A 25,408-nucleotide genomic window follows, 5' to 3' on the forward strand; every position below is an offset into this window, starting at 1 on the left:
AAAAAATGCGGCTGCTTTCGACCGAAAAGTATGATTTTGTGTGTGTTGGGATAAGAACCGAATGCGAATTCTGCCATGCGCCTACATTATATGGGCGCCAACGGCCATACCATGTTGAGTACACCGGTTCTCGTCCGATCACCGATGTTAAGCAACATCGGGCGTGGTTAGTACTTGGATGGGTGACCACCTGGGAACACCACGTGCTGTTGGCTCCCTTTCATTTACCTTTTTTTTTTTATACCGCCCTCTTTCCATACCACCGTTCTGTTGGGACAAAGATTCTTGCTTAAGCATTTTAATCTACTGTAATGACCATAAGGTGCGAAATTGCAGTAAATATCTCAGTTTGAGGGAGAATGTGCTAACCAAGTTCGCCAGGAAGTCTTTGAAAACGACAAAACAGTACGAATCGGCAGATGTGTTCTGAAATACGTCAGCGCCTGTTGTTGTGTAGCGGTGTACAATTCCTACTTCGATATGTAATTATAAATATATTCCTTAGTCGTCTCGTCTCGTCTCGTCATCTCCTGCAGACGTTTCTTGTGCTTGCGCTGTTATATGGGCCACGACCCGAGCGGCAGCGAGCGGCAGCCGAGCAAAGTCGGGACAAGTCGGGACGGGGACAGGGACAGGAATGGTGCGAATGCACTGCAAATTACGCAAACACCTCGTCTGAGGCGAGGCGAGGAAGCTCACATCGCCAGCAGTGGCGCCCTCCAACAACACTCTGCCACACCCCGCACAGGCCATACGCCGGTCGGCCGCGCGCCAACCCTCCTGCGCTGGACACCAGGGACAAGATGCGTCTTCCGCGAGTGTCGAAGGCTGCACGCGCCAAGCGGATGACAGGAGGTGCAACGAGAAGCTGCGCGTCTCACACACACGGCGGCGCGCCCGCTAATTCGGCAGTCGCTCTGCTGGCACGTCGGATTGCAGAAGGAAGTGCTTACAATTACAACTCTGTTCGTGTTTTATGTTGTAAAGGTGTTAGCTTGTAACGATGTAATGTTAATAAATAAATTTATAAATCTCACAAAAAAAAAAAAAATACACGAAGCGCGTCCTTCCGGCTCATAAGTTTTGGAACTCAGGATTGCGTTCGCGCTAACGTGACGAATTGTCAATAAAAAAAAAATGCGGCTGCTTTCGACCGAAAAGTATGATTTTGTGTGTGTTGGGATAAGAACCGAATGCGAATTCTGCCATGCGCCTACATTATATGGGCGCCAACGGCCATACCATGTTGAGTACACCGGTTCTCGTCCGATCACCGAAGTTAAGCAACATCGGGCGTGGTTAGTACTTGGATGGGTGACCACCTGGGAACACCACGTGCTGTTGGCTCCCTTTCATTTACCTTTTTTTTTTTATACCGCCCTCTTTCCATACCACCGTTCTGTTGGGACAAAGATTCTTGCTTAAGCATTTTAATCTACTGTAATGACCATAAGGTGCGAAATTGCAGTAAATATCTCAGTTTGAGGGAGAATGTGCTAACCAAGTTCGCCAGGAAGTCTTTGAAAACGACAAAACAGTACGAATCGGCAGATGTGTTCTGAAATACGTCAGCGCCTGTTGTTGTGTAGCGGTGTACAATTCCTACTTCGATATGTAATTATCAATATATTCCTTAGTCGTCTCGTCTCGTCTCGTCATCTCCTGCAGACGTTTCTTGTGCTTGCGCTGTTATATGGGCCACGACCCGAGCGGCAGCGAGCGGCAGCCGAGCAAAGTCGGGACAAGTCGGGACGGGGACAGGGACAGGAATGGTGCGAATGCACTGCAAATTACGCAAACACCTCGTCTGAGGCGAGGCGAGGAAGCTCACATCGCCAGCAGTGGCGCCCTCCAACAACACTCTGCCACACCCCGCACAGGCCATACGCCGGTCGGCCGCGCGCCAACCCTCCTGCGCTGGACACCAGGGACAAGATGCGTCTTCCGCGAGTGTCGAAGGCTGCACGCGCCAAGCGGATGACAGGAGGTGCAACGAGAAGCTGCGCGTCTCACACACACGGCGGCGCGCCCGCTAATTCGGCAGTCGCTCTGCTGGCACGTCGGATTGCAGAAGGAAGTGCTTACAATTACAACTCTGTTCGTGTTTTATGTTGTAAAGGTGTTAGCTTGTAACGATGTAATGTTAATAAATAAATTTATAAATCTCACAAAAAAAAAAAAAATACACGAAGCGCGTCCTTCCGGCTCATAAGTTTTGGAACTCAGGATTGCGTTCGCGCTAACGTGACGAATTGTCAATAAAAAAAAAATGCGGCTGCTTTCGACCGAAAAGTATGATTTTGTGTGTGTTGGGATAAGAACCGAATGCGAATTCTGCCATGCGCCTACATTATATGGGCGCCAACGGCCATACCATGTTGAGTACACCGGTTCTCGTCCGATCACCGAAGTTAAGCAACATCGGGCGTGGTTAGTACTTGGATGGGTGACCACCTGGGAACACCACGTGCTGTTGGCTCCCTTTCATTTACCTTTTTTTTTTTATACCGCCCTGTTTCCATACCACCGTTCTGTTGGGACAAAGATTCTTGCTTAAGCATTTTAATCTACTGTAATGACCATAAGGTGCGAAATTGCAGTAAATATCTCAGTTTGAGGGAGAATGTGCTAACCAAGTTCGCCAGGAAGTCTTTGAAAACGACAAAACAGTACGAATCGGCAGATGTGTTCTGAAATACGTCAGCGCCTGTTGTTGTGTAGCGGTGTACAATTCCTACTTCGATATGTAATTATCAATATATTCCTTAGTCGTCTCGTCTCGTCTCGTCATCTCCTGCAGACGTTTCTTGTGCTTGCGCTGTTATATGGGCCACGACCCGAGCGGCAGCCGAGCAAAGTCGGGACAAGTCGGGACGGGGACAGGGACAGGAATGGTGCGAATGCACTGCAAATTACGCAAACACCTCGTCTGAGGCGAGGCGAGGAAGCTCACATCGCCAGCAGTGGCGCCCTCCAACAACACTCTGCCACACCCCGCACAGGCCATACGCCGGTCGGCCGCGCGCCAACCCTCCTGCGCTGGACACCAGGGACAAGATGCGTCTTCCGCGAGTGTCGAAGGCTGCACGCGCCAAGCGGATGACAGGAGGTGCAACGAGAAGCTGCGCGTCTCACACACACGGCGGCGCGCCCGCTAATTCGGCAGTCGCTCTGCTGGCACGTCGGATTGCAGAAGGAAGTGCTTACAATTACAACTCTGTTCGTGTTTTATGTTGTAAAGGTGTTAGCTTGTAACGATGTAATGTTAATAAATAAATTTATAAATCTCACAAAAAAAAAAAAATACACGAAGCGCGTCCTTCCGGCTCATAAGTTTTGGAACTCAGGATTGCGTTCGCGCTAACGTGACGAATTGTCAATAAAAAAAAAATGCGGCTGCTTTCGACCGAAAAGTATGATTTTGTGTGTGTTGGGATAAGAACCGAATGCGAATTCTGCCATGCGCCTACATTATATGGGCGCCAACGGCCATACCATGTTGAGTACACCGGTTCTCGTCCGATCACCGAAGTTAAGCAACATCGGGCGTGGTTAGTACTTGGATGGGTGACCACCTGGGAACACCACGTGCTGTTGGCTCCCTTTCATTTACCTTTTTTTTTTATACCGCCCTCTTTCCATACCACCGTTCTGTTGGGACAAAGATTCTTGCTTAAGCATTTTAATCTACTGTAATGACCATAAGGTGCGAAATTGCAGTAAATATCTCAGTTTGAGGGAGAATGTGCTAACCAAGTTCGCCAGGAAGTCTTTGAAAACGACAAAACAGTACGAATCGGCAGATGTGTTCTGAAATACGTCAGCGCCTGTTGTTGTGTAGCGGTGTACAATTCCTACTTCGATATGTAATTATAAATATATTCCTTAGTCGTCTCGTCTCGTCTCGTCATCTCCTGCAGACGTTTCTTGTGCTTGCGCTGTTATATGGGCCACGACCCGAGCGGCAGCGAGCCGCAGCCGAGCAAAGTCGGGACAAGTCGGGACGGGGACAGGGACAGGAATGGTGCGAATGCACTGCAAATTACGCAAACACCTCGTCTGAGGCGAGGCGAGGAAGCTCACATCGCCAGCAGTGGCGCCCTCCAACAACACTCTGCCACACCCCGCACAGGCCATACGCCGGTCGGCCGCGCGCCAACCCTCCTGCGCTGGACACCAGGGACAAGATGCGTCTTCCGCGAGTGTCGAAGGCTGCACGCGCCAAGCGGATGACAGGAGGTGCAACGAGAAGCTGCGCGTCTCACACACACGGCGGCGCGCCCGCTAATTCGGCAGTCGCTCTGCTGGCACGTCGGATTGCAGAAGGAAGTGCTTACAATTACAACTCTGTTCGTGTTTTATGTTGTAAAGGTGTTAGCTTGTAACGATGTAATGTTAATAAATAAATTTATAAATCTCACAAAAAAAAAAAAAATACACGAAGCGCGTCCTTCCGGCTCATAAGTTTTGGAACTCAGGATTGCGTTCGCGCTAACGTGACGAATTGTCAATAAAAAAAAAATGCGGCTGCTTTCGACCGAAAAGTATGATTTTGTGTGTGTTGGGATAAGAACCGAATGCGAATTCTGCCATGCGCCTACATTATATGGGCGCCAACGGCCATACCATGTTGAGTACACCGGTTCTCGTCCGATCACCGAAGTTAAGCAACATCGGGCGTGGTTAGTACTTGGATGGGTGACCACCTGGGAACACCACGTGCTGTTGGCTCCCTTTCATTTACCTTTTTTTTTTTATACCGCCCTGTTTCCATACCACCGTTCTGTTGGGACAAAGATTCTTGCTTAAGCATTTTAATCTACTGTAATGACCATAAGGTGCGAAATTGCAGTAAATATCTCAGTTTGAGGGAGAATGTGCTAACCAAGTTCGCCAGGAAGTCTTTGAAAACGACAAAACAGTACGAATCGGCAGATGTGTTCTGAAATACGTCAGCGCCTGTTGTTGTGTAGCGGTGTACAATTCCTACTTCGATATGTAATTATCAATATATTCCTTAGTCGTCTCGTCTCGTCTCGTCATCTCCTGCAGACGTTTCTTGTGCTTGCGCTGTTATATGGGCCACGACCCGAGCGGCAGCCGAGCAAAGTCGGGACAAGTCGGGACGGGGACAGGGACAGGAATGGTGCGAATGCACTGCAAATTACGCAAACACCTCGTCTGAGGCGAGGCGAGGAAGCTCACATCGCCAGCAGTGGCGCCCTCCAACAACACTCTGCCACACCCCGCACAGGCCATACGCCGGTCGGCCGCGCGCCAACCCTCCTGCGCTGGACACCAGGGACAAGATGCGTCTTCCGCGAGTGTCGAAGGCTGCACGCGCCAAGCGGATGACAGGAGGTGCAACGAGAAGCTGCGCGTCTCACACACACGGCGGCGCGCCCGCTAATTCGGCAGTCGCTCTGCTGGCACGTCGGATTGCAGAAGGAAGTGCTTACAATTACAACTCTGTTCGTGTTTTATGTTGTAAAGGTGTTAGCTTGTAACGATGTAATGTTAATAAATAAATTTATAAATCTCACAAAAAAAAAAAAAATACACGAAGCGCGTCCTTCCGGCTCATAAGTTTTGGAACTCAGGATTGCGTTCGCGCTAACGTGACGAATTGTCAATAAAAAAAAAATGCGGCTGCTTTCGACCGAAAAGTATGATTTTGTGTGTGTTGGGATAAGAACCGAATGCGAATTCTGCCATGCGCCTACATTATATGGGCGCCAACGGCCATACCATGTTGAGTACACCGGTTCTCGTCCGATCACCGAAGTTAAGCAACATCGGGCGTGGTTAGTACTTGGATGGGTGACCACCTGGGAACACCACGTGCTGTTGGCTCCCTTTCATTTACCTTTTTTTTTTTATACCGCCCTCTTTCCATACCACCGTTCTGTTGGGACAAAGATTCTTGCTTAAGCATTTTAATCTACTGTAATGACCATAAGGTGCGAAATTGCAGTAAATATCTCAGTTTGAGGGAGAATGTGCTAACCAAGTTCGCCAGGAAGTCTTTGAAAACGACAAAACAGTACGAATCGGCAGATGTGTTCTGAAATACGTCAGCGCCTGTTGTTGTGTAGCGGTGTACAATTCCTACTTCGATATGTAATTATAAATATATTCCTTAGTCGTCTCGTCTCGTCTCGTCATCTCCTGCAGACGTTTCTTGTGCTTGCGCTGTTATATGGGCCACGACCCGAGCGGCAGCGAGCCGCAGCCGAGCAAAGTCGGGACAAGTCGGGACGGGGACAGGGACAGGAATGGTGCGAATGCACTGCAAATTACGCAAACACCTCGTCTGAGGCGAGGCGAGGAAGCTCACATCGCCAGCAGTGGCGCCCTCCAACAACACTCTGCCACACCCCGCACAGGCCATACGCCGGTCGGCCGCGCGCCAACCCTCCTGCGCTGGACACCAGGGACAAGATGCGTCTTCCGCGAGTGTCGAAGGCTGCACGCGCCAAGCGGATGACAGGAGGTGCAACGAGAAGCTGCGCGTCTCACACACACGGCGGCGCGCCCGCTAATTCGGCAGTCGCTCTGCTGGCACGTCGGATTGCAGAAGGAAGTGCTTACAATTACAACTCTGTTCGTGTTTTATGTTGTAAAGGTGTTAGCTTGTAACGATGTAATGTTAATAAATAAATTTATAAATCTCACAAAAAAAAAAAAAATACACGAAGCGCGTCCTTCCGGCTCATAAGTTTTGGAACTCAGGATTGCGTTCGCGCTAACGTGACGAATTGTCAATAAAAAAAAAATGCGGCTGCTTTCGACCGAAAAGTATGATTTTGTGTGTGTTGGGATAAGAACCGAATGCGAATTCTGCCATGCGCCTACATTATATGGGCGCCAACGGCCATACCATGTTGAGTACACCGGTTCTCGTCCGATCACCGAAGTTAAGCAACATCGGGCGTGGTTAGTACTTGGATGGGTGACCACCTGGGAACACCACGTGCTGTTGGCTCCCTTTCATTTACCTTTTTTTTTTTATACCGCCCTGTTTCCATACCACCGTTCTGTTGGGACAAAGATTCTTGCTTAAGCATTTTAATCTACTGTAATGACCATAAGGTGCGAAATTGCAGTAAATATCTCAGTTTGAGGGAGAATGTGCTAACCAAGTTCGCCAGGAAGTCTTTGAAAACGACAAAACAGTACGAATCGGCAGATGTGTTCTGAAATACGTCAGCGCCTGTTGTTGTGTAGCGGTGTACAATTCCTACTTCGATATGTAATTATCAATATATTCCTTAGTCGTCTCGTCTCGTCTCGTCATCTCCTGCAGACGTTTCTTGTGCTTGCGCTGTTATATGGGCCACGACCCGAGCGGCAGCCGAGCAAAGTCGGGACAAGTCGGGACGGGGACAGGGACAGGAATGGTGCGAATGCACTGCAAATTACGCAAACACCTCGTCTGAGGCGAGGCGAGGAAGCTCACATCGCCAGCAGTGGCGCCCTCCAACAACACTCTGCCACACCCCGCACAGGCCATACGCCGGTCGGCCGCGCGCCAACCCTCCTGCGCTGGACACCAGGGACAAGATGCGTCTTCCGCGAGTGTCGAAGGCTGCACGCGCCAAGCGGATGACAGGAGGTGCAACGAGAAGCTGCGCGTCTCACACACACGGCGGCGCGCCCGCTAATTCGGCAGTCGCTCTGCTGGCACGTCGGATTGCAGAAGGAAGTGCTTACAATTACAACTCTGTTCGTGTTTTATGTTGTAAAGGTGTTAGCTTGTAACGATGTAATGTTAATAAATAAATTTATAAATCTCACAAAAAAAAAAAAAATACACGAAGCGCGTCCTTCCGGCTCATAAGTTTTGGAACTCAGGATTGCGTTCGCGCTAACGTGACGAATTGTCAATAAAAAAAAAATGCGGCTGCTTTCGACCGAAAAGTATGATTTTGTGTGTGTTGGGATAAGAACCGAATGCGAATTCTGCCATGCGCCTACATTATATGGGCGCCAACGGCCATACCATGTTGAGTACACCGGTTCTCGTCCGATCACCGAAGTTAAGCAACATCGGGCGTGGTTAGTACTTGGATGGGTGACCACCTGGGAACACCACGTGCTGTTGGCTCCCTTTCATTTACCTTTTTTTTTTATACCGCCCTCTTTCCATACCACCGTTCTGTTGGGACAAAGATTCTTGCTTAAGCATTTTAATCTACTGTAATGACCATAAGGTGCGAAATTGCAGTAAATATCTCAGTTTGAGGGAGAATGTGCTAACCAAGTTCGCCAGGAAGTCTTTGAAAACGACAAAACAGTACGAATCGGCAGATGTGTTCTGAAATACGTCAGCGCCTGTTGTTGTGTAGCGGTGTACAATTCCTACTTCGATATGTAATTATAAATATATTCCTTAGTCGTCTCGTCTCGTCTCGTCATCTCCTGCAGACGTTTCTTGTGCTTGCGCTGTTATATGGGCCACGACCCGAGCGGCAGCCGAGCAAAGTCGGGACAAGTCGGGACGGGGACAGGGACAGGAATGGTGCGAATGCACTGCAAATTACGCAAACACCTCGTCTGAGGCGAGGCGAGGAAGCTCACATCGCCAGCAGTGGCGCCCTCCAACAACACTCTGCCACACCCCGCACAGGCCATACGCCGGTCGGCCGCGCGCCAACCCTCCTGCGCTGGACACCAGGGACAAGATGCGTCTTCCGCGAGTGTCGAAGGCTGCACGCGCCAAGCGGATGACAGGAGGTGCAACGAGAAGCTGCGCGTCTCACACACACGGCGGCGCGCCCGCTAATTCGGCAGTCGCTCTGCTGGCACGTCGGATTGCAGAAGGAAGTGCTTACAATTACAACTCTGTTCGTGTTTTATGTTGTAAAGGTGTTAGCTTGTAACGATGTAATGTTAATAAATAAATTTATAAATCTCACAAAAAAAAAAAAAATACACGAAGCGCGTCCTTCCGGCTCATAAGTTTTGGAACTCAGGATTGCGTTCGCGCTAACGTGACGAATTGTCAATAAAAAAAAAATGCGGCTGCTTTCGACCGAAAAGTATGATTTTGTGTGTGTTGGGATAAGAACCGAATGCGAATTCTGCCATGCGCCTACATTATATGGGCGCCAACGGCCATACCATGTTGAGTACACCGGTTCTCGTCCGATCACCGAAGTTAAGCAACATCGGGCGTGGTTAGTACTTGGATGGGTGACCACCTGGGAACACCACGTGCTGTTGGCTCCCTTTCATTTACCTTTTTTTTTTTATACCGCCCTCTTTCCATACCACCGTTCTGTTGGGACAAAGATTCTTGCTTAAGCATTTTAATCTACTGTAATGACCATAAGGTGCGAAATTGCAGTAAATATCTCAGTTTGAGGGAGAATGTGCTAACCAAGTTCGCCAGGAAGTCTTTGAAAACGACAAAACAGTACGAATCGGCAGATGTGTTCTGAAATACGTCAGCGCCTGTTGTTGTGTAGCGGTGTACAATTCCTACTTCGATATGTAATTATCAATATATTCCTTAGTCGTCTCGTCTCGTCTCGTCATCTCCTGCAGACGTTTCTTGTGCTTGCGCTGTTATATGGGCCACGACCCGAGCGGCAGCCGAGCAAAGTCGGGACAAGTCGGGACGGGGACAGGGACAGGAATGGTGCGAATGCACTGCAAATTACGCAAACACCTCGTCTGAGGCGAGGCGAGGAAGCTCACATCGCCAGCAGTGGCGCCCTCCAACAACACTCTGCCACACCCCGCACAGGCCATACGCCGGTCGGCCGCGCGCCAACCCTCCTGCGCTGGACACCAGGGACAAGATGCGTCTTCCGCGAGTGTCGAAGGCTGCACGCGCCAAGCGGATGACAGGAGGTGCAACGAGAAGCTGCGCGTCTCACACACACGGCGGCGCGCCCGCTAATTCGGCAGTCGCTCTGCTGGCACGTCGGATTGCAGAAGGAAGTGCTTACAATTACAACTCTGTTCGTGTTTTATGTTGTAAAGGTGTTAGCTTGTAACGATGTAATGTTAATAAATAAATTTATAAATCTCACAAAAAAAAAAAAAAATACACGAAGCGCGTCCTTCCGGCTCATAAGTTTTGGAACTCAGGATTGCGTTCGCGCTAACGTGACGAATTGTCAATAAAAAAAAAATGCGGCTGCTTTCGACCGAAAAGTATGATTTTGTGTGTGTTGGGATAAGAACCGAATGCGAATTCTGCCATGCGCCTACATTATATGGGCGCCAACGGCCATACCATGTTGAGTACACCGGTTCTCGTCCGATCACCGAAGTTAAGCAACATCGGGCGTGGTTAGTACTTGGATGGGTGACCACCTGGGAACACCACGTGCTGTTGGCTCCCTTTCATTTACCTTTTTTTTTTATACCGCCCTCTTTCCATACCACCGTTCTGTTGGGACAAAGATTCTTGCTTAAGCATTTTAATCTACTGTAATGACCATAAGGTGCGAAATTGCAGTAAATATCTCAGTTTGAGGGAGAATGTGCTAACCAAGTTCGCCAGGAAGTCTTTGAAAACGACAAAACAGTACGAATCGGCAGATGTGTTCTGAAATACGTCAGCGCCTGTTGTTGTGTAGCGGTGTACAATTCCTACTTCGATATGTAATTATAAATATATTCCTTAGTCGTCTCGTCTCGTCTCGTCATCTCCTGCAGACGTTTCTTGTGCTTGCGCTGTTATATGGGCCACGACCCGAGCGGCAGCGAGCGGCAGCCGAGCAAAGTCGGGACAAGTCGGGACGGGGACAGGGACAGGAATGGTGCGAATGCACTGCAAATTACGCAAACACCTCGTCTGAGGCGAGGCGAGGAAGCTCACATCGCCAGCAGTGGCGCCCTCCAACAACACTCTGCCACACCCCGCACAGGCCATACGCCGGTCGGCCGCGCGCCAACCCTCCTGCGCTGGACACCAGGGACAAGATGCGTCTTCCGCGAGTGTCGAAGGCTGCACGCGCCAAGCGGATGACAGGAGGTGCAACGAGAAGCTGCGCGTCTCACACACACGGCGGCGCGCCCGCTAATTCGGCAGTCGCTCTGCTGGCACGTCGGATTGCAGAAGGAAGTGCTTACAATTACAACTCTGTTCGTGTTTTATGTTGTAAAGGTGTTAGCTTGTAACGATGTAATGTTAATAAATAAATTTATAAATCTCACAAAAAAAAAAAAAATACACGAAGCGCGTCCTTCCGGCTCATAAGTTTTGGAACTCAGGATTGCGTTCGCGCTAACGTGACGAATTGTCAATAAAAAAAAAATGCGGCTGCTTTCGACCGAAAAGTATGATTTTGTGTGTGTTGGGATAAGAACCGAATGCGAATTCTGCCATGCGCCTACATTATATGGGCGCCAACGGCCATACCATGTTGAGTACACCGGTTCTCGTCCGATCACCGAAGTTAAGCAACATCGGGCGTGGTTAGTACTTGGATGGGTGACCACCTGGGAACACCACGTGCTGTTGGCTCCCTTTCATTTACCTTTTTTTTTTTATACCGCCCTCTTTCCATACCACCGTTCTGTTGGGACAAAGATTCTTGCTTAAGCATTTTAATCTACTGTAATGACCATAAGGTGCGAAATTGCAGTAAATATCTCAGTTTGAGGGAGAATGTGCTAACCAAGTTCGCCAGGAAGTCTTTGAAAACGACAAAACAGTACGAATCGGCAGATGTGTTCTGAAATACGTCAGCGCCTGTTGTTGTGTAGCGGTGTACAATTCCTACTTCGATATGTAATTATCAATATATTCCTTAGTCGTCTCGTCTCGTCTCGTCATCTCCTGCAGACGTTTCTTGTGCTTGCGCTGTTATATGGGCCACGACCCGAGCGGCAGCGAGCGGCAGCCGAGCAAAGTCGGGACAAGTCGGGACGGGGACAGGGACAGGAATGGTGCGAATGCACTGCAAATTACGCAAACACCTCGTCTGAGGCGAGGCGAGGAAGCTCACATCGCCAGCAGTGGCGCCCTCCAACAACACTCTGCCACACCCCGCACAGGCCATACGCCGGTCGGCCGCGCGCCAACCCTCCTGCGCTGGACACCAGGGACAAGATGCGTCTTCCGCGAGTGTCGAAGGCTGCACGCGCCAAGCGGATGACAGGAGGTGCAACGAGAAGCTGCGCGTCTCACACACACGGCGGCGCGCCCGCTAATTCGGCAGTCGCTCTGCTGGCACGTCGGATTGCAGAAGGAAGTGCTTACAATTACAACTCTGTTCGTGTTTTATGTTGTAAAGGTGTTAGCTTGTAACGATGTAATGTTAATAAATAAATTTATAAATCTCACAAAAAAAAAAAAAAATACACGAAGCGCGTCCTTCCGGCTCATAAGTTTTGGAACTCAGGATTGCGTTCGCGCTAACGTGACGAATTGTCAATAAAAAAAAAATGCGGCTGCTTTCGACCGAAAAGTATGATTTTGTGTGTGTTGGGATAAGAACCGAATGCGAATTCTGCCATGCGCCTACATTATATGGGCGCCAACGGCCATACCATGTTGAGTACACCGGTTCTCGTCCGATCACCGAAGTTAAGCAACATCGGGCGTGGTTAGTACTTGGATGGGTGACCACCTGGGAACACCACGTGCTGTGGGCTCCCTTTCATTTACCTTTTTTTTTTTATACCGCCCTCTTTCCATACCACCGTTCTGTTGGGACAAAGATTCTTGCTTAAGCATTTTAATCTACTGTAATGACCATAAGGTGCGAAATTGCAGTAAATATCTCAGTTTGAGGGAGAATGTGCTAACCAAGTTCGCCAGGAAGTCTTTGAAAACGACAAAACAGTACGAATCGGCAGATGTGTTCTGAAATACGTCAGCGCCTGTTGTTGTGTAGCGGTGTACAATTCCTACTTCGATATGTAATTATCAATATATTCCTTAGTCGTCTCGTCTCGTCTCGTCATCTCCTGCAGACGTTTCTTGTGCTTGCGCTGTTATATGGGCCACGACCCGAGCGGCAGCGAGCGGCAGCCGAGCAAAGTCGGGACAAGTCGGGACGGGGACAGGGACAGGAATGGTGCGAATGCACTGCAAATTACGCAAACACCTCGTCTGAGGCGAGGCGAGGAAGCTCACATCGCCAGCAGTGGCGGCCTCCAACAACACTCTGCCACACCCCGCACAGGCCATACGCCGGTCGGCCGCGCGCCAACCCTCCTGCGCTGGACACCAGGGACAAGATGCGTCTTCCGCGAGTGTCGAAGGCTGCACGCGCCAAGCGGATGACAGGAGGTGCAACGAGAAGCTGCGCGTCTCACACACACGGCGGCGCGCCCGCTAATTCGGCAGTCGCTCTGCTGGCACGTCGGATTGCAGAAGGAAGTGCTTACAATTACAACTCTGTTCGTGTTTTATGTTGTAAAGGTGTTAGCTTGTAACGATGTAATGTTAATAAATAAATTTATAAATCTCACAAAAAAAAAAAAATACACGAAGCGCGTCCTTCCGGCTCATAAGTTTTGGAACTCAGGATTGCGTTCGCGCTAACGTGACGAATTGTCAATAAAAAAAAAATGCGGCTGCTTTCGACCGAAAAGTATGATTTTGTGTGTGTTGGGATAAGAACCGAATGCGAATTCTGCCATGCGCCTACATTATATGGGCGCCAACGGCCATACCATGTTGAGTACACCGGTTCTCGTCCGATCACCGAAGTTAAGCAACATCGGGCGTGGTTAGTACTTGGATGGGTGACCACCTGGGAACACCACGTGCTGTTGGCTCCCTTTCATTTACCTTTTTTTTTTTATACCGCCCTCTTTCCATACCACCGTTCTGTTGGGACAAAGATTCTTGCTTAAGCATTTTAATCTACTGTAATGACCATAAGGTGCGAAATTGCAGTAAATATCTCAGTTTGAGGGAGAATGTGCTAACCAAGTTCGCCAGGAAGTCTTTGAAAACGACAAAACAGTACGAATCGGCAGATGTGTTCTGAAATACGTCAGCGCCTGTTGTTGTGTAGCGGTGTACAATTCCTACTTCGATATGTAATTATCAATATATTCCTTAGTCGTCTCGTCTCGTCTCGTCATCTCCTGCAGACGTTTCTTGTGCTTGCGCTGTTATATGGGCCACGACCCGAGCGGCAGCGAGCGGCAGCCGAGCAAAGTCGGGACAAGTCGGGACGGGGACAGGGACAGGAATGGTGCGAATGCACTGCAAATTACGCAAACACCTCGTCTGAGGCGAGGCGAGGAAGCTCACATCGCCAGCAGTGGCGCCCTCCAACAACACTCTGCCACACCCCGCACAGGCCATACGCCGGTCGGCCGCGCGCCAACCCTCCTGCGCTGGACACCAGGGACAAGATGCGTCTTCCGCGAGTGTCGAAGGCTGCACGCGCCAAGCGGATGACAGGAGGTGCAACGAGAAGCTGCGCGTCTCACACACACGGCGGCGCGCCCGCTAATTCGGCAGTCGCTCTGCTGGCACGTCGGATTGCAGAAGGAAGTGCTTACAATTACAACTCTGTTCGTGTTTTATGTTGTAAAGGTGTTAGCTTGTAACGATGTAATGTTAATAAATAAATTTATAAATCTCACAAAAAAAAAAAAAATACACGAAGCGCGTCCTTCCGGCTCATAAGTTTTGGAACTCAGGATTGCGTTCGCGCTAACGTGACGAATTGTCAATAAAAAAAAAATGCGGCTGCTTTCGACCGAAAAGTATGATTTTGTGTGTGTTGGGATAAGAACCGAATGCGAATTCTGCCATGCGCCTACATTATATGGGCGCCAACGGCCATACCATGTTGAGTACACCGGTTCTCGTCCGATCACCGAAGTTAAGCAACATCGGGCGTGGTTAGTACTTGGATGGGTGACCACCTGGGAACACCACGTGCTGTTGGCTCCCTTTCATTTACCTTTTTTTTTTTATACCGCCCTGTTTCCATACCACCGTTCTGTTGGGACAAAGATTCTTGCTTAAGCATTTTAATCTACTGTAATGACCATAAGGTGCGAAATTGCAGTAAATATCTCAGTTTGAGGGAGAATGTGCTAACCAAGTTCGCCAGGAAGTCTTTGAAAACGACAAAACAGTACGAATCGGCAGATGTGTTCTGAAATACGTCAGCGCCTGTTGTTGTGTAGCGGTGTACAATTCCTACTTCGATATGTAATTATCAATATATTCCTTAGTCGTCTCGTCTCGTCTCGTCATCTCCTGCAGACGTTTCTTGTGCTTGCGCTGTTATATGGGCCACGACCCGAGCGGCAGCCGAGCAAAGTCGGGACAAGTCGGGACGGGGACAGGGACAGGAATGGTGCGAATGCACTGCAAATTACGCAAACACCTCGTCTGAGGCGAGGCGAGGAAGCTCACATCGCCAGCAGTGGCGCCCTCCAACAACACTCTGCCACATCCCGCACAGGCCATACGCCGGTCGGCCGCGCGCCAGCCAACACCTTGGTGCCTGGCGTGCTGTGTTTACCTCGTGCGACTGGGCCGGCGGCACCTCGCGTGTCGTCTGCTCCCTCTTCCTCGTTGCTTTCTTTCTTTTCTACTGAACTGTAAGTAATGGATATCGTTTACGATGAAAGTGAAGAGCGACAGAATAATATTCAGTGCGAGTTTGATCGTTCCGTAGAGAAACCTTCGGCTTTCGAGATCCATCGTTGGTTGCTTGAGGACTTGATGTTGTCTACTACTGATGTGCTCGGTATTCAGTTCGATACGTTTTTAAATTCTGTGTTCTTGAAACTGAAATCTCCCGATCTGTGTGATGCTGTTGTCTCTGTTAATGACGGTGTTCGTAGATTTCGACACCTTAACGGAAATATTAGTAATGTCACTGTGTCTCATGCTGGTTTTGGTCTTCGACAAATCCGCATATTTAACCTCCCGTTTGAAATTCGCAACGACACTATTTCTCGTCACTTGCGGCCTTATGGCACTGTTCTATCTGTAGTGAAAGAGAAATGGTCGTCTGCGTACATATTTCAAGTCGAGAACGGTGTGCGCAGTGTTAAGATGGTGGTCAGGCAGCATATTCCGTCTTTTATTTTGGTAAACGGCCACCGTGCGTTTGTCACGTACAGTGGCCAGCCACAGACTTGCTCATTTTGTAACGGTGTCGGACATTATCGGCAGGATTGTCCGAAGCGCAAACGGCCTGTTCAGCTACCACTTGAGGCCAATTTGCAAGGAGCTAGTTTTGCTTCCGTCGCCGCTACGGTCTTGGGTTCCGCCCCCCCCGCGCCCGCGCGGCGTGCGGCAGATGTTAATCTTGCTGCCGCCGCGGAAGCGATGGATGTGTCTGCTGATGCTACTGTCTCTGATCTTGCGACTACCGGCCAGGAACCTTTGTCCGCGGCTTCGGAAAACGTGCCTGCTGCTCTTCAACCGGTTGTGGGTGCTGTTGTGTCGGAGGCTGTCTCTGACTCCGTGCCGCAATCGGTAACCGATGTTGTTCCGTGCCCTATTTCGGACCCTGTTGCACCTATTGTGTCGCAGTTGGCACCCTCTCCTTCTGTGCCTGCACCCGTCGTTGTACCCTCTGATGTTTCTGGGCCTAATCCTGTTGCGGAATCACGCCATGTTTTTGTGGAACCGAAACCGCAACGGGATGAAGCTCGTTCTCGGAGTTCCAGTAGGCAACGCTTCCGCAGTGTCAGTAGCTCCCCTTCTTACGACGGGGGTTACACGCGGCGTGACCGTAGTCCGTCCCCGGTAGGGCGCCCCCCCGCCTCTTCTTGGGCGTCGCAACGCCGTGCCGCGCGGCGCGACCTCGACGTGGAGCTCCGGCCGCCTCAGGCTTCCGGCTCCGGGCGTCAGCCGCCGCGCAAACAGCAACAACAACAGTCGCCGCGGGCCTCCTCTCGCCACGCGCAGTCAGCTGATCTGAGCGATGCGGCGCAGCAACGTGACGTTGCTGTTCGCCATCTGCGGACTGTGTTAAGCCAACCAGCCTCTGCAGACGTGCCTGTTTTAGCGCCCGACACTGTCTCGGCTGTGACTGCGGCACCTATGTCGACGAAACGGAAGGCTGAGGATGTCCACCGACGTCGCGCTGGTCCTTCTATCCACGACCGCGTGTCGGTGCCTCCCTCCGACGTGCAGATGCCCGTCAGGGATCCTGTGTCGGTCGCTTCTGCCGTGCCAGCTACTGCCACCCTGCCACCCCTCTCCCCCTTCGAGCCTTCGGAGTGGGCGGAGGATGTTGTGGAGGGTGCGGAGACATAGTGTGTGTCCTGTGTACCCCCTCCTCTGTCGTGCACCTGCACATTCCGTGTTTTCTGTGTGTTTTTACTTTTGTGTGTCTTTTAACTGAGTGAGTCTATGACTTACGATTTTAGCCAGTGGAATGTTGTCACTATTAATCTTAACAAGTTGTGCCACCCGTGCAAGTTACTGGCTTTTCAGGCCTTTTTACGTGATCACCGCTGCCATGTTGTCTTTTTACAAGAGGTGACGCGCGATGCACTTGTCTTTTTACACGATTTTAGTGACTTTATTGTTGTTGACAATGTTTTACCGGATTCCAATGCAGGAACTGCCATTTTAGTCCGTTCTGATCTTGCTATTTCCGACGTTGCTATTTTACCAAATGGTCGTGCTGTTAGTTGCACTATACTGGGCGTTGTCTTTGTTAACGTTTATGCCCCGTCTGGGAACGATAAGCCGGCGAGGGCTGTTTTTTATGGGCAGGAATTGTGTGCACTGCTACACCGGAATGTGGATGCTTTAGTTGTCGGCGGCGATTTTAATTGCGTTTTAGATGTTGTCGATCAGGTGCCTCGTCCTAACCTTTGTCGCGAGCTCGGCGACTTGATTCGCAGTTTTCGGCTCGTTGATACGTGGCGTGTTTTAAACCCTGATGTTACCCACTATACTCATTTTTATCCCACGGGGCACAGCCGCCTGGACAGAATTTACATTTCTGCCTCGCTTTCTGCCCGTATTTGCCGCACGGAAATGTTTCCCGTGCTGTTTTCTGATCATTCCGGTTACCTTTGTCAGCTTTTATTGCCTCGTTTTTGTGTTCCCAGACGACAGAATCTGTGGAAATTTAATTGTGCTTTATTGACCGACGACCATTTTGTCCGGTGTTTTACCAATCTGTGGCATAAATTACTCGGGACTCGGCGAGGTGACTGTAGTGTGCTGGAGTGGTGGGTCGGGGAGGCCAAGCCAGTGATAAGGCAGTTTTTAATTGATTTTAGCCGCGAGGCGGCTCGTTGGCGTCGCGCTACGGCCCGCTTCCATCAGGCGTGTTTACAAGACCTCGCGCTGCGCGTGACGTCACAGCCTGCCTTGCTGCCCGCTTTTAAGCAATTTCAGCTGAAGCTTCTCGCTGATTTGCGTGCTGTCAGTAATGGTGTCGTCGTGCGCAGCCAGCCTGCGGGGGTTGTGGCTGGCGAACCTTTGTCGCTTTACCATCTGACCAGGGAACGACGGAGGCGTGCCCGTCTCCACATCAGTACCTGGAAAAAGTGCGACGGTGGACGGACTACTGTCCAGTCCGACATCGAGCGGGATATTTTTAATCATTTTAGTTCCCTTTTCCGTGCGCTGGATGTTGACTGTGATGCGTTGCGGGATTTTTTACAAGTTATACCTCATGTTTTAACTCGTGCGGATAGGACGCATTTAAATGCTGCTTATGTACCTGACGATCTTTCCGACGCTATCCGACGAAGCCCTAAGTGTAAATCGCCTGGTCCCGATGGCATTCCTTCTGAATTTTATTTGAAGTTTTATGATCTTTTTCGTGATGTTTTTGTGGCTCTTTTAAATGAAATACGGGATGGTGCTGTTATCCCTGCTGCGTTTGAGGAGGGGGTAGTGACCTTAGTACCTAAATCGAATGCGACGCCCTGTATTGACGCTGTTCGGCCGATCACCTTACTTAACGCCGATTTTAAGATTGTGACGCGCTGTGTGGTTCAACGTCTTAAAGTTGTTTTACCGTCGGTTCTCAGTGACAGTCAATCATGTGCGGTGCCGGGTCGAAACATTTTTGACGCCGTTCTCGCATATCGCGACTGTATCGGCTTTGTTAAAAGTGCGCGCCTGCCGACAGCTGCCATCTTATTGATTGACTTCAAAAATGCTTTCGACCGCATTAGCCATGTTTACCTCCGCCAGGTTCTTGTGCGGATGGGATTCGGCCTTAAGTTTACGACTGTGGTAAAGCATCTTTTACAGAATGCGACGTCACGAGTTAGTGTCAACGGCCGCTTGACGCCGGCTTTCCGTGTTGAGCGCTCGGTGCGGCAGGGGTGTCCCCTTTCGATGGCCCTGTTTTCTGTAGCCTTAGATCCGTTGCTGCGGATTATCGGCCGCGAATGCCGCGGCATTCAGGTCGGGGCGGACCGCCTCGTTTGTAAGGCATACGCCGACGACCTTGGTGTTTTCCTTGGCCATTCCGATGACGTTGACACTTTATATGGCGCACTGCAACGCTTTGAAAAAGCCACGGGTGCCATAGTCAACCCTGCTAAGACTGTTTGTTTGCCTCTTACACCCCGCGCAAGGTCCTTACAGCGGAACTGGTTCTGCGTCCGCGAACAGCAAAAAGTCCTGGGCGTGCTGTTTTCTTCTCACCCACAACGGATGGAGGCGCTTAATTGGCGGTCCACGCTGCACAAGGTGCGTGCCGTTGCCAAGATCTATGCGGCTCGCACGTTGGCGCTTCGTGATAAGGTGGCCTTGATCAATACTACCATTCTGGCCAGGGCGTGGTATCTCGCACAGGTCCTTCCATTGCCTCGGCAATTGGAACGTGCCCTCAAGCAGGCGGTGTATTGGTTTTTATGGCGAGGTGACATTTTTAAAGTCTCGTATGCCACTTGTACTCTCATCCCGACAGATGGTGGTTTGGGTCTAGTAGATCTACGCGCGAAGTGCTCTGCTCTGTTTTGGAAACGGACCACTGTTGTTATGGAAAAGGCCCCGAACGGTACCACTGCGGCGGTCTTCACTCTGTATCGTCCTCCATCTGCGGCGGCGCCGGTGAATGTCTCGCACATTCCCTTTTTTCTTAATTATGTGCGTCGCTACTATATGGAAAACAGCTACTTGGAGCTCTGTGACGTTCCCAGCCTTCGAGTCAGCGACGTCGCTTCTGCTTTCCGTGGGTCTACTGTGCGTTGTAAGTGGGAGTATCGGCTACCGTGGTATAACTGGGTCACGGTATGGAAAAATCTTGCCAGCAATGTTCTTCCTCCCTCTGTACACGCAGTGTGGTACAAGGTTGTGCATCGTACCTTCCCTACGAATGCGAAGCTCCACTCCATTAATCTCCTCTCGTCTGGAGCTTGTGACCTGTGTGCTGTGGAGGATACGCTTGAACACCGTTTCGTGTGTGGCCATTTTTGCAGTGTTTGGCATACCGCCCGAGATATGGTTCGCCTTATCAATCGGGTGGATACGCGCTCTGTTTTGCCGACAGACGTCTTAATCCCTCAGTGCGCCGCCTACCCGAATACTAAGAAGAATGCCACGGTGTGGCTCCTGGGTCATGCCGTTTTTGCAATGTTTTCCCTGAAATTGACAACCGAATTTGACTTTCTTACATACTTATGGACTCAGCATGAACAAACTGCAGCCATGCCTGGCTATCGTGCAAATTTCGCGAATTTTTTGCAGGTTGCCCTTGCTCATGCTTTTACTCGGATGTCGATGGCTACTTAACATGGTTTGATGATTTGGTATACTCTTCTACTTTGACCGCTCGTGTTGTGTTTTTCCAGGAACGTACAATTATTGAAATTTGTGTAATCAGAGGTACTCTACTTTCTATTCTTTGTGTTCCTTTTCATTTCCGGTATGGTTTACCTTCTCCTTGATTCTGATTATTTTTATGCTGTGGACATCGGCAATTTCTTTTTGCAGAACTTTCTCATGTAGGTCTCCCAAGTGGCGGCAGTACTATCTTTTCGTCTTTTCCTGTATTACCGCGCAGTGCCTTTAATTTCCTTCTTTTAGTTTCACTTCTCCACTTGTTGGACTTTACTCCTCTGCTTTACTGGTGTGGAACTTTCCCAGTAATAGTACACCTGAGGAAGTGGCTTCTTTTTCTAGTTTTGTGTTTTATATTTTTCTATACTGGACTCTTGTTTTTCTGGTGGATTACTTGTCTCCATTTAGAAGATTTTTTGGATTATGGTTTTTTCTTTGCACCTGTCGCTTTTTCCCGACAGACGTCGACATTCCCAAGGATGCTAACGGGGGATACGTTTTCTTTTTCGTCTGTTCGTCGTGGGACATGGAGTCGACAGTACCATTATAGCTCATGAAGCTCGCCAATGGAAGGCGTTTTGTGGAGAGCGACAAGGCCGGGCTATAAGGGGAGATGGGAGGCCCGAAAAAAAAAAAAAAAAAAAAAAAAAAAACGTGCTGTTGGCTCCCTTTCATTTAACTTTTTTTTTTTTATACCGCCCTCTTTCCATACCACCGTTCTGTTGGGACAAAGATTCTTGCTTAAGCATTTTAATCTACTGTAATGACCATAAGGTGCGAAATTGCAAAAAAAATAAAAAAAAAAAAAAAAAAAAAAAAAAAAAAAAACAAAAAAACAAAAAAAAACGTGCTGTTGGCTCCCTTTCATTTACCTTTTTTTTTTTATACCGCCCTCTTTCCATACCACCGTTCTGTTGGGACAAAGATTCTTGCTTAAGCATTTTAATCTACTGTAATGACCATAAGGTGCGAAATTGCAGTAAATATCTCAGTTTGAGGGAGAATGTGCTAACCAAGTTCGCCAGGAAGTCTTTGAAAACGACAAAACAGTACGAATCGGCAGATGTGTTCTGAAATACGTCAGCGCCTGTTGTTGTGTAGCGGTGTACAATTCCTACTTCGATATGTAATTATAAATATATTCCTTAGTCGTCTCGTCTCGTCTCGTCATCTCCTGCAGACGTTTCTTGTGCTTGCGCTGTTATATGGGCCACGACCCGAGCGGCAGCGAGCGGCAGCCGAGCAAAGTCGGGACAAGTCGGGACGGGGACAGGGACAGGAATGGTGCGAATGCACTGCAAATTACGCAAACACCTCGTCTGAGGCGAGGCGAGGAAGCTCACATCGCCAGCAGTGGCGCCCTCCAACAACACTCTGCCACACCCCGCACAGGCCATACGCCGGTCGGCCGCGCGCCAACCCTCCTGCGCTGGACACCAGGGACAAGATGCGTCTTCCGCGAGTGTCGAAGGCTGCACGCGCCAAGCGGATGACAGGAGGTGCAACGAGAAGCTGCGCGTCTCACACACACGGCGGCGCGCCCGCTAATTCGGCAGTCGCTCTGCTGGCACGTCGGATTGCAGAAGGAAGTGCTTACAATTACAACTCTGTTCGTGTTTTATGTTGTAAAGGTGTTAGCTTGTAACGATGTAATGTTAATAAATAAATTTATAAATCTCACAAAAAAAAAAAAAATACACGAAGCGCGTCCTTCCGGCTCATAAGTTTTGGAACTCAGGATTGCGTTCGCGCTAACGTGACGAATTGTCAATAAAAAAAAAATGCGGCTGCTTTCGACCGAAAAGTATGATTTTGTGTGTGTTGGGATAAGAACCGAATGCGAATTCTGCCATGCGCCTACATTATATGGGCGCCAACGGCCATACCATGTTGAGTACACCGGTTCTCGTCCGATCACCGAAGTTAAGCAACGTCGGGCGTGGTTAGTACTTGGATGGGTGACCACCTGGGAACACCACGTGCTGTTGGCTCCCTTTCATTTACCTTTTTTTTTTTATACCGCCCTCTTTCCATACCACCGTTCTGTTGGGACAAAGATTCTTGCTTAAGCATTTTAATCTACTGTAATGACCATAAGGTGCGAAATTGCAGTAAATATCTCAGTTTGAGGGAGAATGTGCTAACCAAGTTCGCCAGGAAGTCTTTGAAAACGACAAAACAGTACGAATCGGCAGATGTGTTCTGAAATACGTCAGCGCCTGTTGTTGTGTAGCGGTGTACAATTCCTACTTCGATATGTAATTATAAATATATTCCTTAGTCGTCTCGTCTCGTCTCGTCATCTCCTGCAGACGTTTCTTGTGCTTGCGCTGTTATATGGGCCACGACCCGAGCGGCAGCGAGCGGCAGCCGAGCAAAGTCGGGACAAGTCGGGACGGGGACAGGGACAGGAATGGTGCGAATGCACTGCAAATTACGCAAACACCTCGTCTGAGGCGAGGCGAGGAAGCTCACATCGCCAGCAGTGGCGCCCTCCAACAACACTCTGCCACACCCCGCACAGGCCATACGCCGGTCGGCCGCGCGCCAACCCTCCTGCGCTGGACACCAGGGACAAGATGCGTCTTCCGCGAGTGTCGAAGGCTGCACGCGCCAAGCGGATGACAGGAGGTGCAACGAGAAGCTGCGCGTCTCACACACACGGCGGCGCGCCCGCTAATTCGGCAGTCGCTCTGCTGGCACGTCGGATTGCAGAAGGAAGTGCTTACAATTACAACTCTGTTCGTGTTTTATGTTGTAAAGGTGTTAGCTTGTAACGATGTAATGTTAATAAATAAATTTATAAATCTCACAAAAAAAAAAAAATACACGAAGCGCGTCCTTCCGGCTCATAAGTTTTGGAACTCAGGATTGCGTTCGCGCTAACGTGACGAATTGTCAATAAAAAAAAAATGCGGCTGCTTTCGACCGAAAAGTATGATTTTGTGTGTGTTGGGATAAGAACCGAATGCGAATTCTGCCATGCGCCTACATTATATGGGCGCCAACGGCCATACCATGTTGAGTACACCGGTTCTCGTCCGATCACCGAAGTTAAGCAACATCGGGCGTGGTTAGTACTTGGATGGGTGACCACCTGGGAACACCACGTGCTGTTGGCTCCCTTTCATTTACCTTTTTTTTTTTATACCGCCCTCTTTCCATACCACCGTTCTGTTGGGACAAAGATTCTTGCTTAAGCATTTTAATCTACTGTAATGACCATAAGGTGCGAAATTGCAGTAAATATCTCAGTTTGAGGGAGAATGTGCTAACCAAGTTCGCCAGGAAGTCTTTGAAAACGACAAAACAGTACGAATCGGCAGATGTGTTCTGAAATACGTCAGCGCCTGTTGTTGTGTAGCGGTGTACAATTCCTACTTCGATATGTAATTATCAATATATTCCTTAGTCGTCTCGTCTCGTCTCGTCATCTCCTGCAGACGTTTCTTGTGCTTGCGCTGTTATATGGGCCACGACCCGAGCGGCAGCGAGCGGCAGCCGAGCAAAGTCGGGACAAGTCGGGACGGGGACAGGGACAGGAATGGTGCGAATGCACTGCAAATTACGCAAACACCTCGTCTGAGGCGAGGCGAGGAAGCTCACATCGCCAGCAGTGGCGCCCTCCAACAACACTCTGCCACACCCCGCACAGGCCATACGCCGGTCGGCCGCGCGCCAACCCTCCTGCGCTGGACACCAGGGACAAGATGCGTCTTCCGCGAGTGTCGAAGGCTGCACGCGCCAAGCGGATGACAGGAGGTGCAACGAGAAGCTGCGCGTCTCACACACACGGCGGCGCGCCCGCTAATTCGGCAGTCGCTCTGCTGGCACGTCGGATTGCAGAAGGAAGTGCTTACAATTACAACTCTGTTCGTGTTTTATGTTGTAAAGGTGTTAGCTTGTAACGATGTAATGTTAATAAATAAATTTATAAATCTCACAAAAAAAAAAAAATACACGAAGCGCGTCCTTCCGGCTCATAAGTTTTGGAACTCAGGATTGCGTTCGCGCTAACGTGACGAATTGTCAATAAAAAAAAAATGCGGCTGCTTTCGACCGAAAAGTATGATTTTGTGTGTGTTGGGATAAGAACCGAATGCGAATTCTGCCATGCGCCTACATTATATGGGCGCCAACGGCCATACCATGTTGAGTACACCGGTTCTCGTCCGATCACCGAAGTTAAGCAACATCGGGCGTGGTTAGTACTTGGATGGGTGACCACCTGGGAACACCACGTGCTGTTGGCTCCCTTTCATTTACCTTTTTTTTTTTATACCGCCCTGTTTCCATACCACCGTTCTGTTGGGACAAAGATTCTTGCTTAAGCATTTTAATCTACTGTAATGACCATAAGGTGCGAAATTGCAGTAAATATCTCAGTTTGAGGGAGAATGTGCTAACCAAGTTCGCCAGGAAGTCTTTGAAAACGACAAAACAGTACGAATCGGCAGATGTGTTCTGAAATACGTCAGCGCCTGTTGTTGTGTAGCGGTGTACAATTCCTACTTCGATATGTAATTATCAATATATTCCTTAGTCGTCTCGTCTCGTCTCGTCATCTCCTGCAGACGTTTCTTGTGCTTGCGCTGTTATATGGGCCACGACCCGAGCGGCAGCCGAGCAAAGTCGGGACAAGTCGGGACGGGGACAGGGACAGGAATGGTGCGAATGCACTGCAAATTACGCAAA

At 49.7% G+C, this 25,408-nt stretch overlaps 17 non-coding genes across 17 annotated transcripts; all 17 read left to right on the forward strand.

Moving 5' to 3' along the window:
- The first annotated feature begins 96 nt into the window (after positions 1 to 96).
- LOC124563229 lies at positions 97 to 215 on the forward strand. Its single transcript, XR_006970005.1, has one exon. It is a non-coding gene; the product is annotated as a 5S ribosomal RNA (ribosomal RNA).
- A 1,013-nt stretch (positions 216 to 1,228) lies between these two features.
- Positions 1,229 to 1,347, forward strand: LOC124562973. The gene has a single exon (XR_006969774.1). It is a non-coding gene; the product is annotated as a 5S ribosomal RNA (ribosomal RNA).
- Positions 1,348 to 2,360: 1,013 nt separating this feature from the next.
- LOC124562974 lies at positions 2,361 to 2,479 on the forward strand. The gene has a single exon (XR_006969775.1). It is a non-coding gene; the product is annotated as a 5S ribosomal RNA (ribosomal RNA).
- A 1,002-nt stretch (positions 2,480 to 3,481) lies between these two features.
- Positions 3,482 to 3,600, forward strand: LOC124562976. Its single transcript, XR_006969776.1, has one exon. It is a non-coding gene; the product is annotated as a 5S ribosomal RNA (ribosomal RNA).
- A 1,012-nt stretch (positions 3,601 to 4,612) lies between these two features.
- On the forward strand, positions 4,613 to 4,731 carry LOC124562978. Its single transcript, XR_006969778.1, has one exon. It is a non-coding gene; the product is annotated as a 5S ribosomal RNA (ribosomal RNA).
- Positions 4,732 to 5,734: 1,003 nt separating this feature from the next.
- On the forward strand, positions 5,735 to 5,853 carry LOC124562979. Its single transcript, XR_006969779.1, has one exon. It is a non-coding gene; the product is annotated as a 5S ribosomal RNA (ribosomal RNA).
- Positions 5,854 to 6,866: 1,013 nt separating this feature from the next.
- Positions 6,867 to 6,985, forward strand: LOC124562980. Its single transcript, XR_006969780.1, has one exon. It is a non-coding gene; the product is annotated as a 5S ribosomal RNA (ribosomal RNA).
- A 1,003-nt stretch (positions 6,986 to 7,988) lies between these two features.
- Positions 7,989 to 8,107, forward strand: LOC124562981. Its single transcript, XR_006969781.1, has one exon. It is a non-coding gene; the product is annotated as a 5S ribosomal RNA (ribosomal RNA).
- A 1,002-nt stretch (positions 8,108 to 9,109) lies between these two features.
- On the forward strand, positions 9,110 to 9,228 carry LOC124562982. Its single transcript, XR_006969782.1, has one exon. It is a non-coding gene; the product is annotated as a 5S ribosomal RNA (ribosomal RNA).
- Positions 9,229 to 10,232: 1,004 nt separating this feature from the next.
- LOC124562983 lies at positions 10,233 to 10,351 on the forward strand. Its single transcript, XR_006969783.1, has one exon. It is a non-coding gene; the product is annotated as a 5S ribosomal RNA (ribosomal RNA).
- Positions 10,352 to 11,363: 1,012 nt separating this feature from the next.
- LOC124562984 lies at positions 11,364 to 11,482 on the forward strand. Its single transcript, XR_006969784.1, has one exon. It is a non-coding gene; the product is annotated as a 5S ribosomal RNA (ribosomal RNA).
- A 1,014-nt stretch (positions 11,483 to 12,496) lies between these two features.
- Positions 12,497 to 12,615, forward strand: LOC124563227. Its single transcript, XR_006970003.1, has one exon. It is a non-coding gene; the product is annotated as a 5S ribosomal RNA (ribosomal RNA).
- Positions 12,616 to 13,627: 1,012 nt separating this feature from the next.
- On the forward strand, positions 13,628 to 13,746 carry LOC124562985. The gene has a single exon (XR_006969785.1). It is a non-coding gene; the product is annotated as a 5S ribosomal RNA (ribosomal RNA).
- Positions 13,747 to 14,759: 1,013 nt separating this feature from the next.
- LOC124562987 lies at positions 14,760 to 14,878 on the forward strand. The gene has a single exon (XR_006969786.1). It is a non-coding gene; the product is annotated as a 5S ribosomal RNA (ribosomal RNA).
- Positions 14,879 to 22,585: 7,707 nt separating this feature from the next.
- LOC124563201 lies at positions 22,586 to 22,704 on the forward strand. The gene has a single exon (XR_006969979.1). It is a non-coding gene; the product is annotated as a 5S ribosomal RNA (ribosomal RNA).
- Positions 22,705 to 23,716: 1,012 nt separating this feature from the next.
- Positions 23,717 to 23,835, forward strand: LOC124562988. Its single transcript, XR_006969787.1, has one exon. It is a non-coding gene; the product is annotated as a 5S ribosomal RNA (ribosomal RNA).
- Positions 23,836 to 24,847: 1,012 nt separating this feature from the next.
- On the forward strand, positions 24,848 to 24,966 carry LOC124562990. The gene has a single exon (XR_006969789.1). It is a non-coding gene; the product is annotated as a 5S ribosomal RNA (ribosomal RNA).
- Positions 24,967 to 25,408: the final 442 nt, after the last annotated feature.

This window comes from Schistocerca americana, unplaced genomic scaffold, assembly GCF_021461395.2.
Source record: "Schistocerca americana isolate TAMUIC-IGC-003095 unplaced genomic scaffold, iqSchAmer2.1 HiC_scaffold_119, whole genome shotgun sequence".
Taxonomy (NCBI): domain Eukaryota; kingdom Metazoa; phylum Arthropoda; class Insecta; order Orthoptera; family Acrididae; genus Schistocerca; species Schistocerca americana.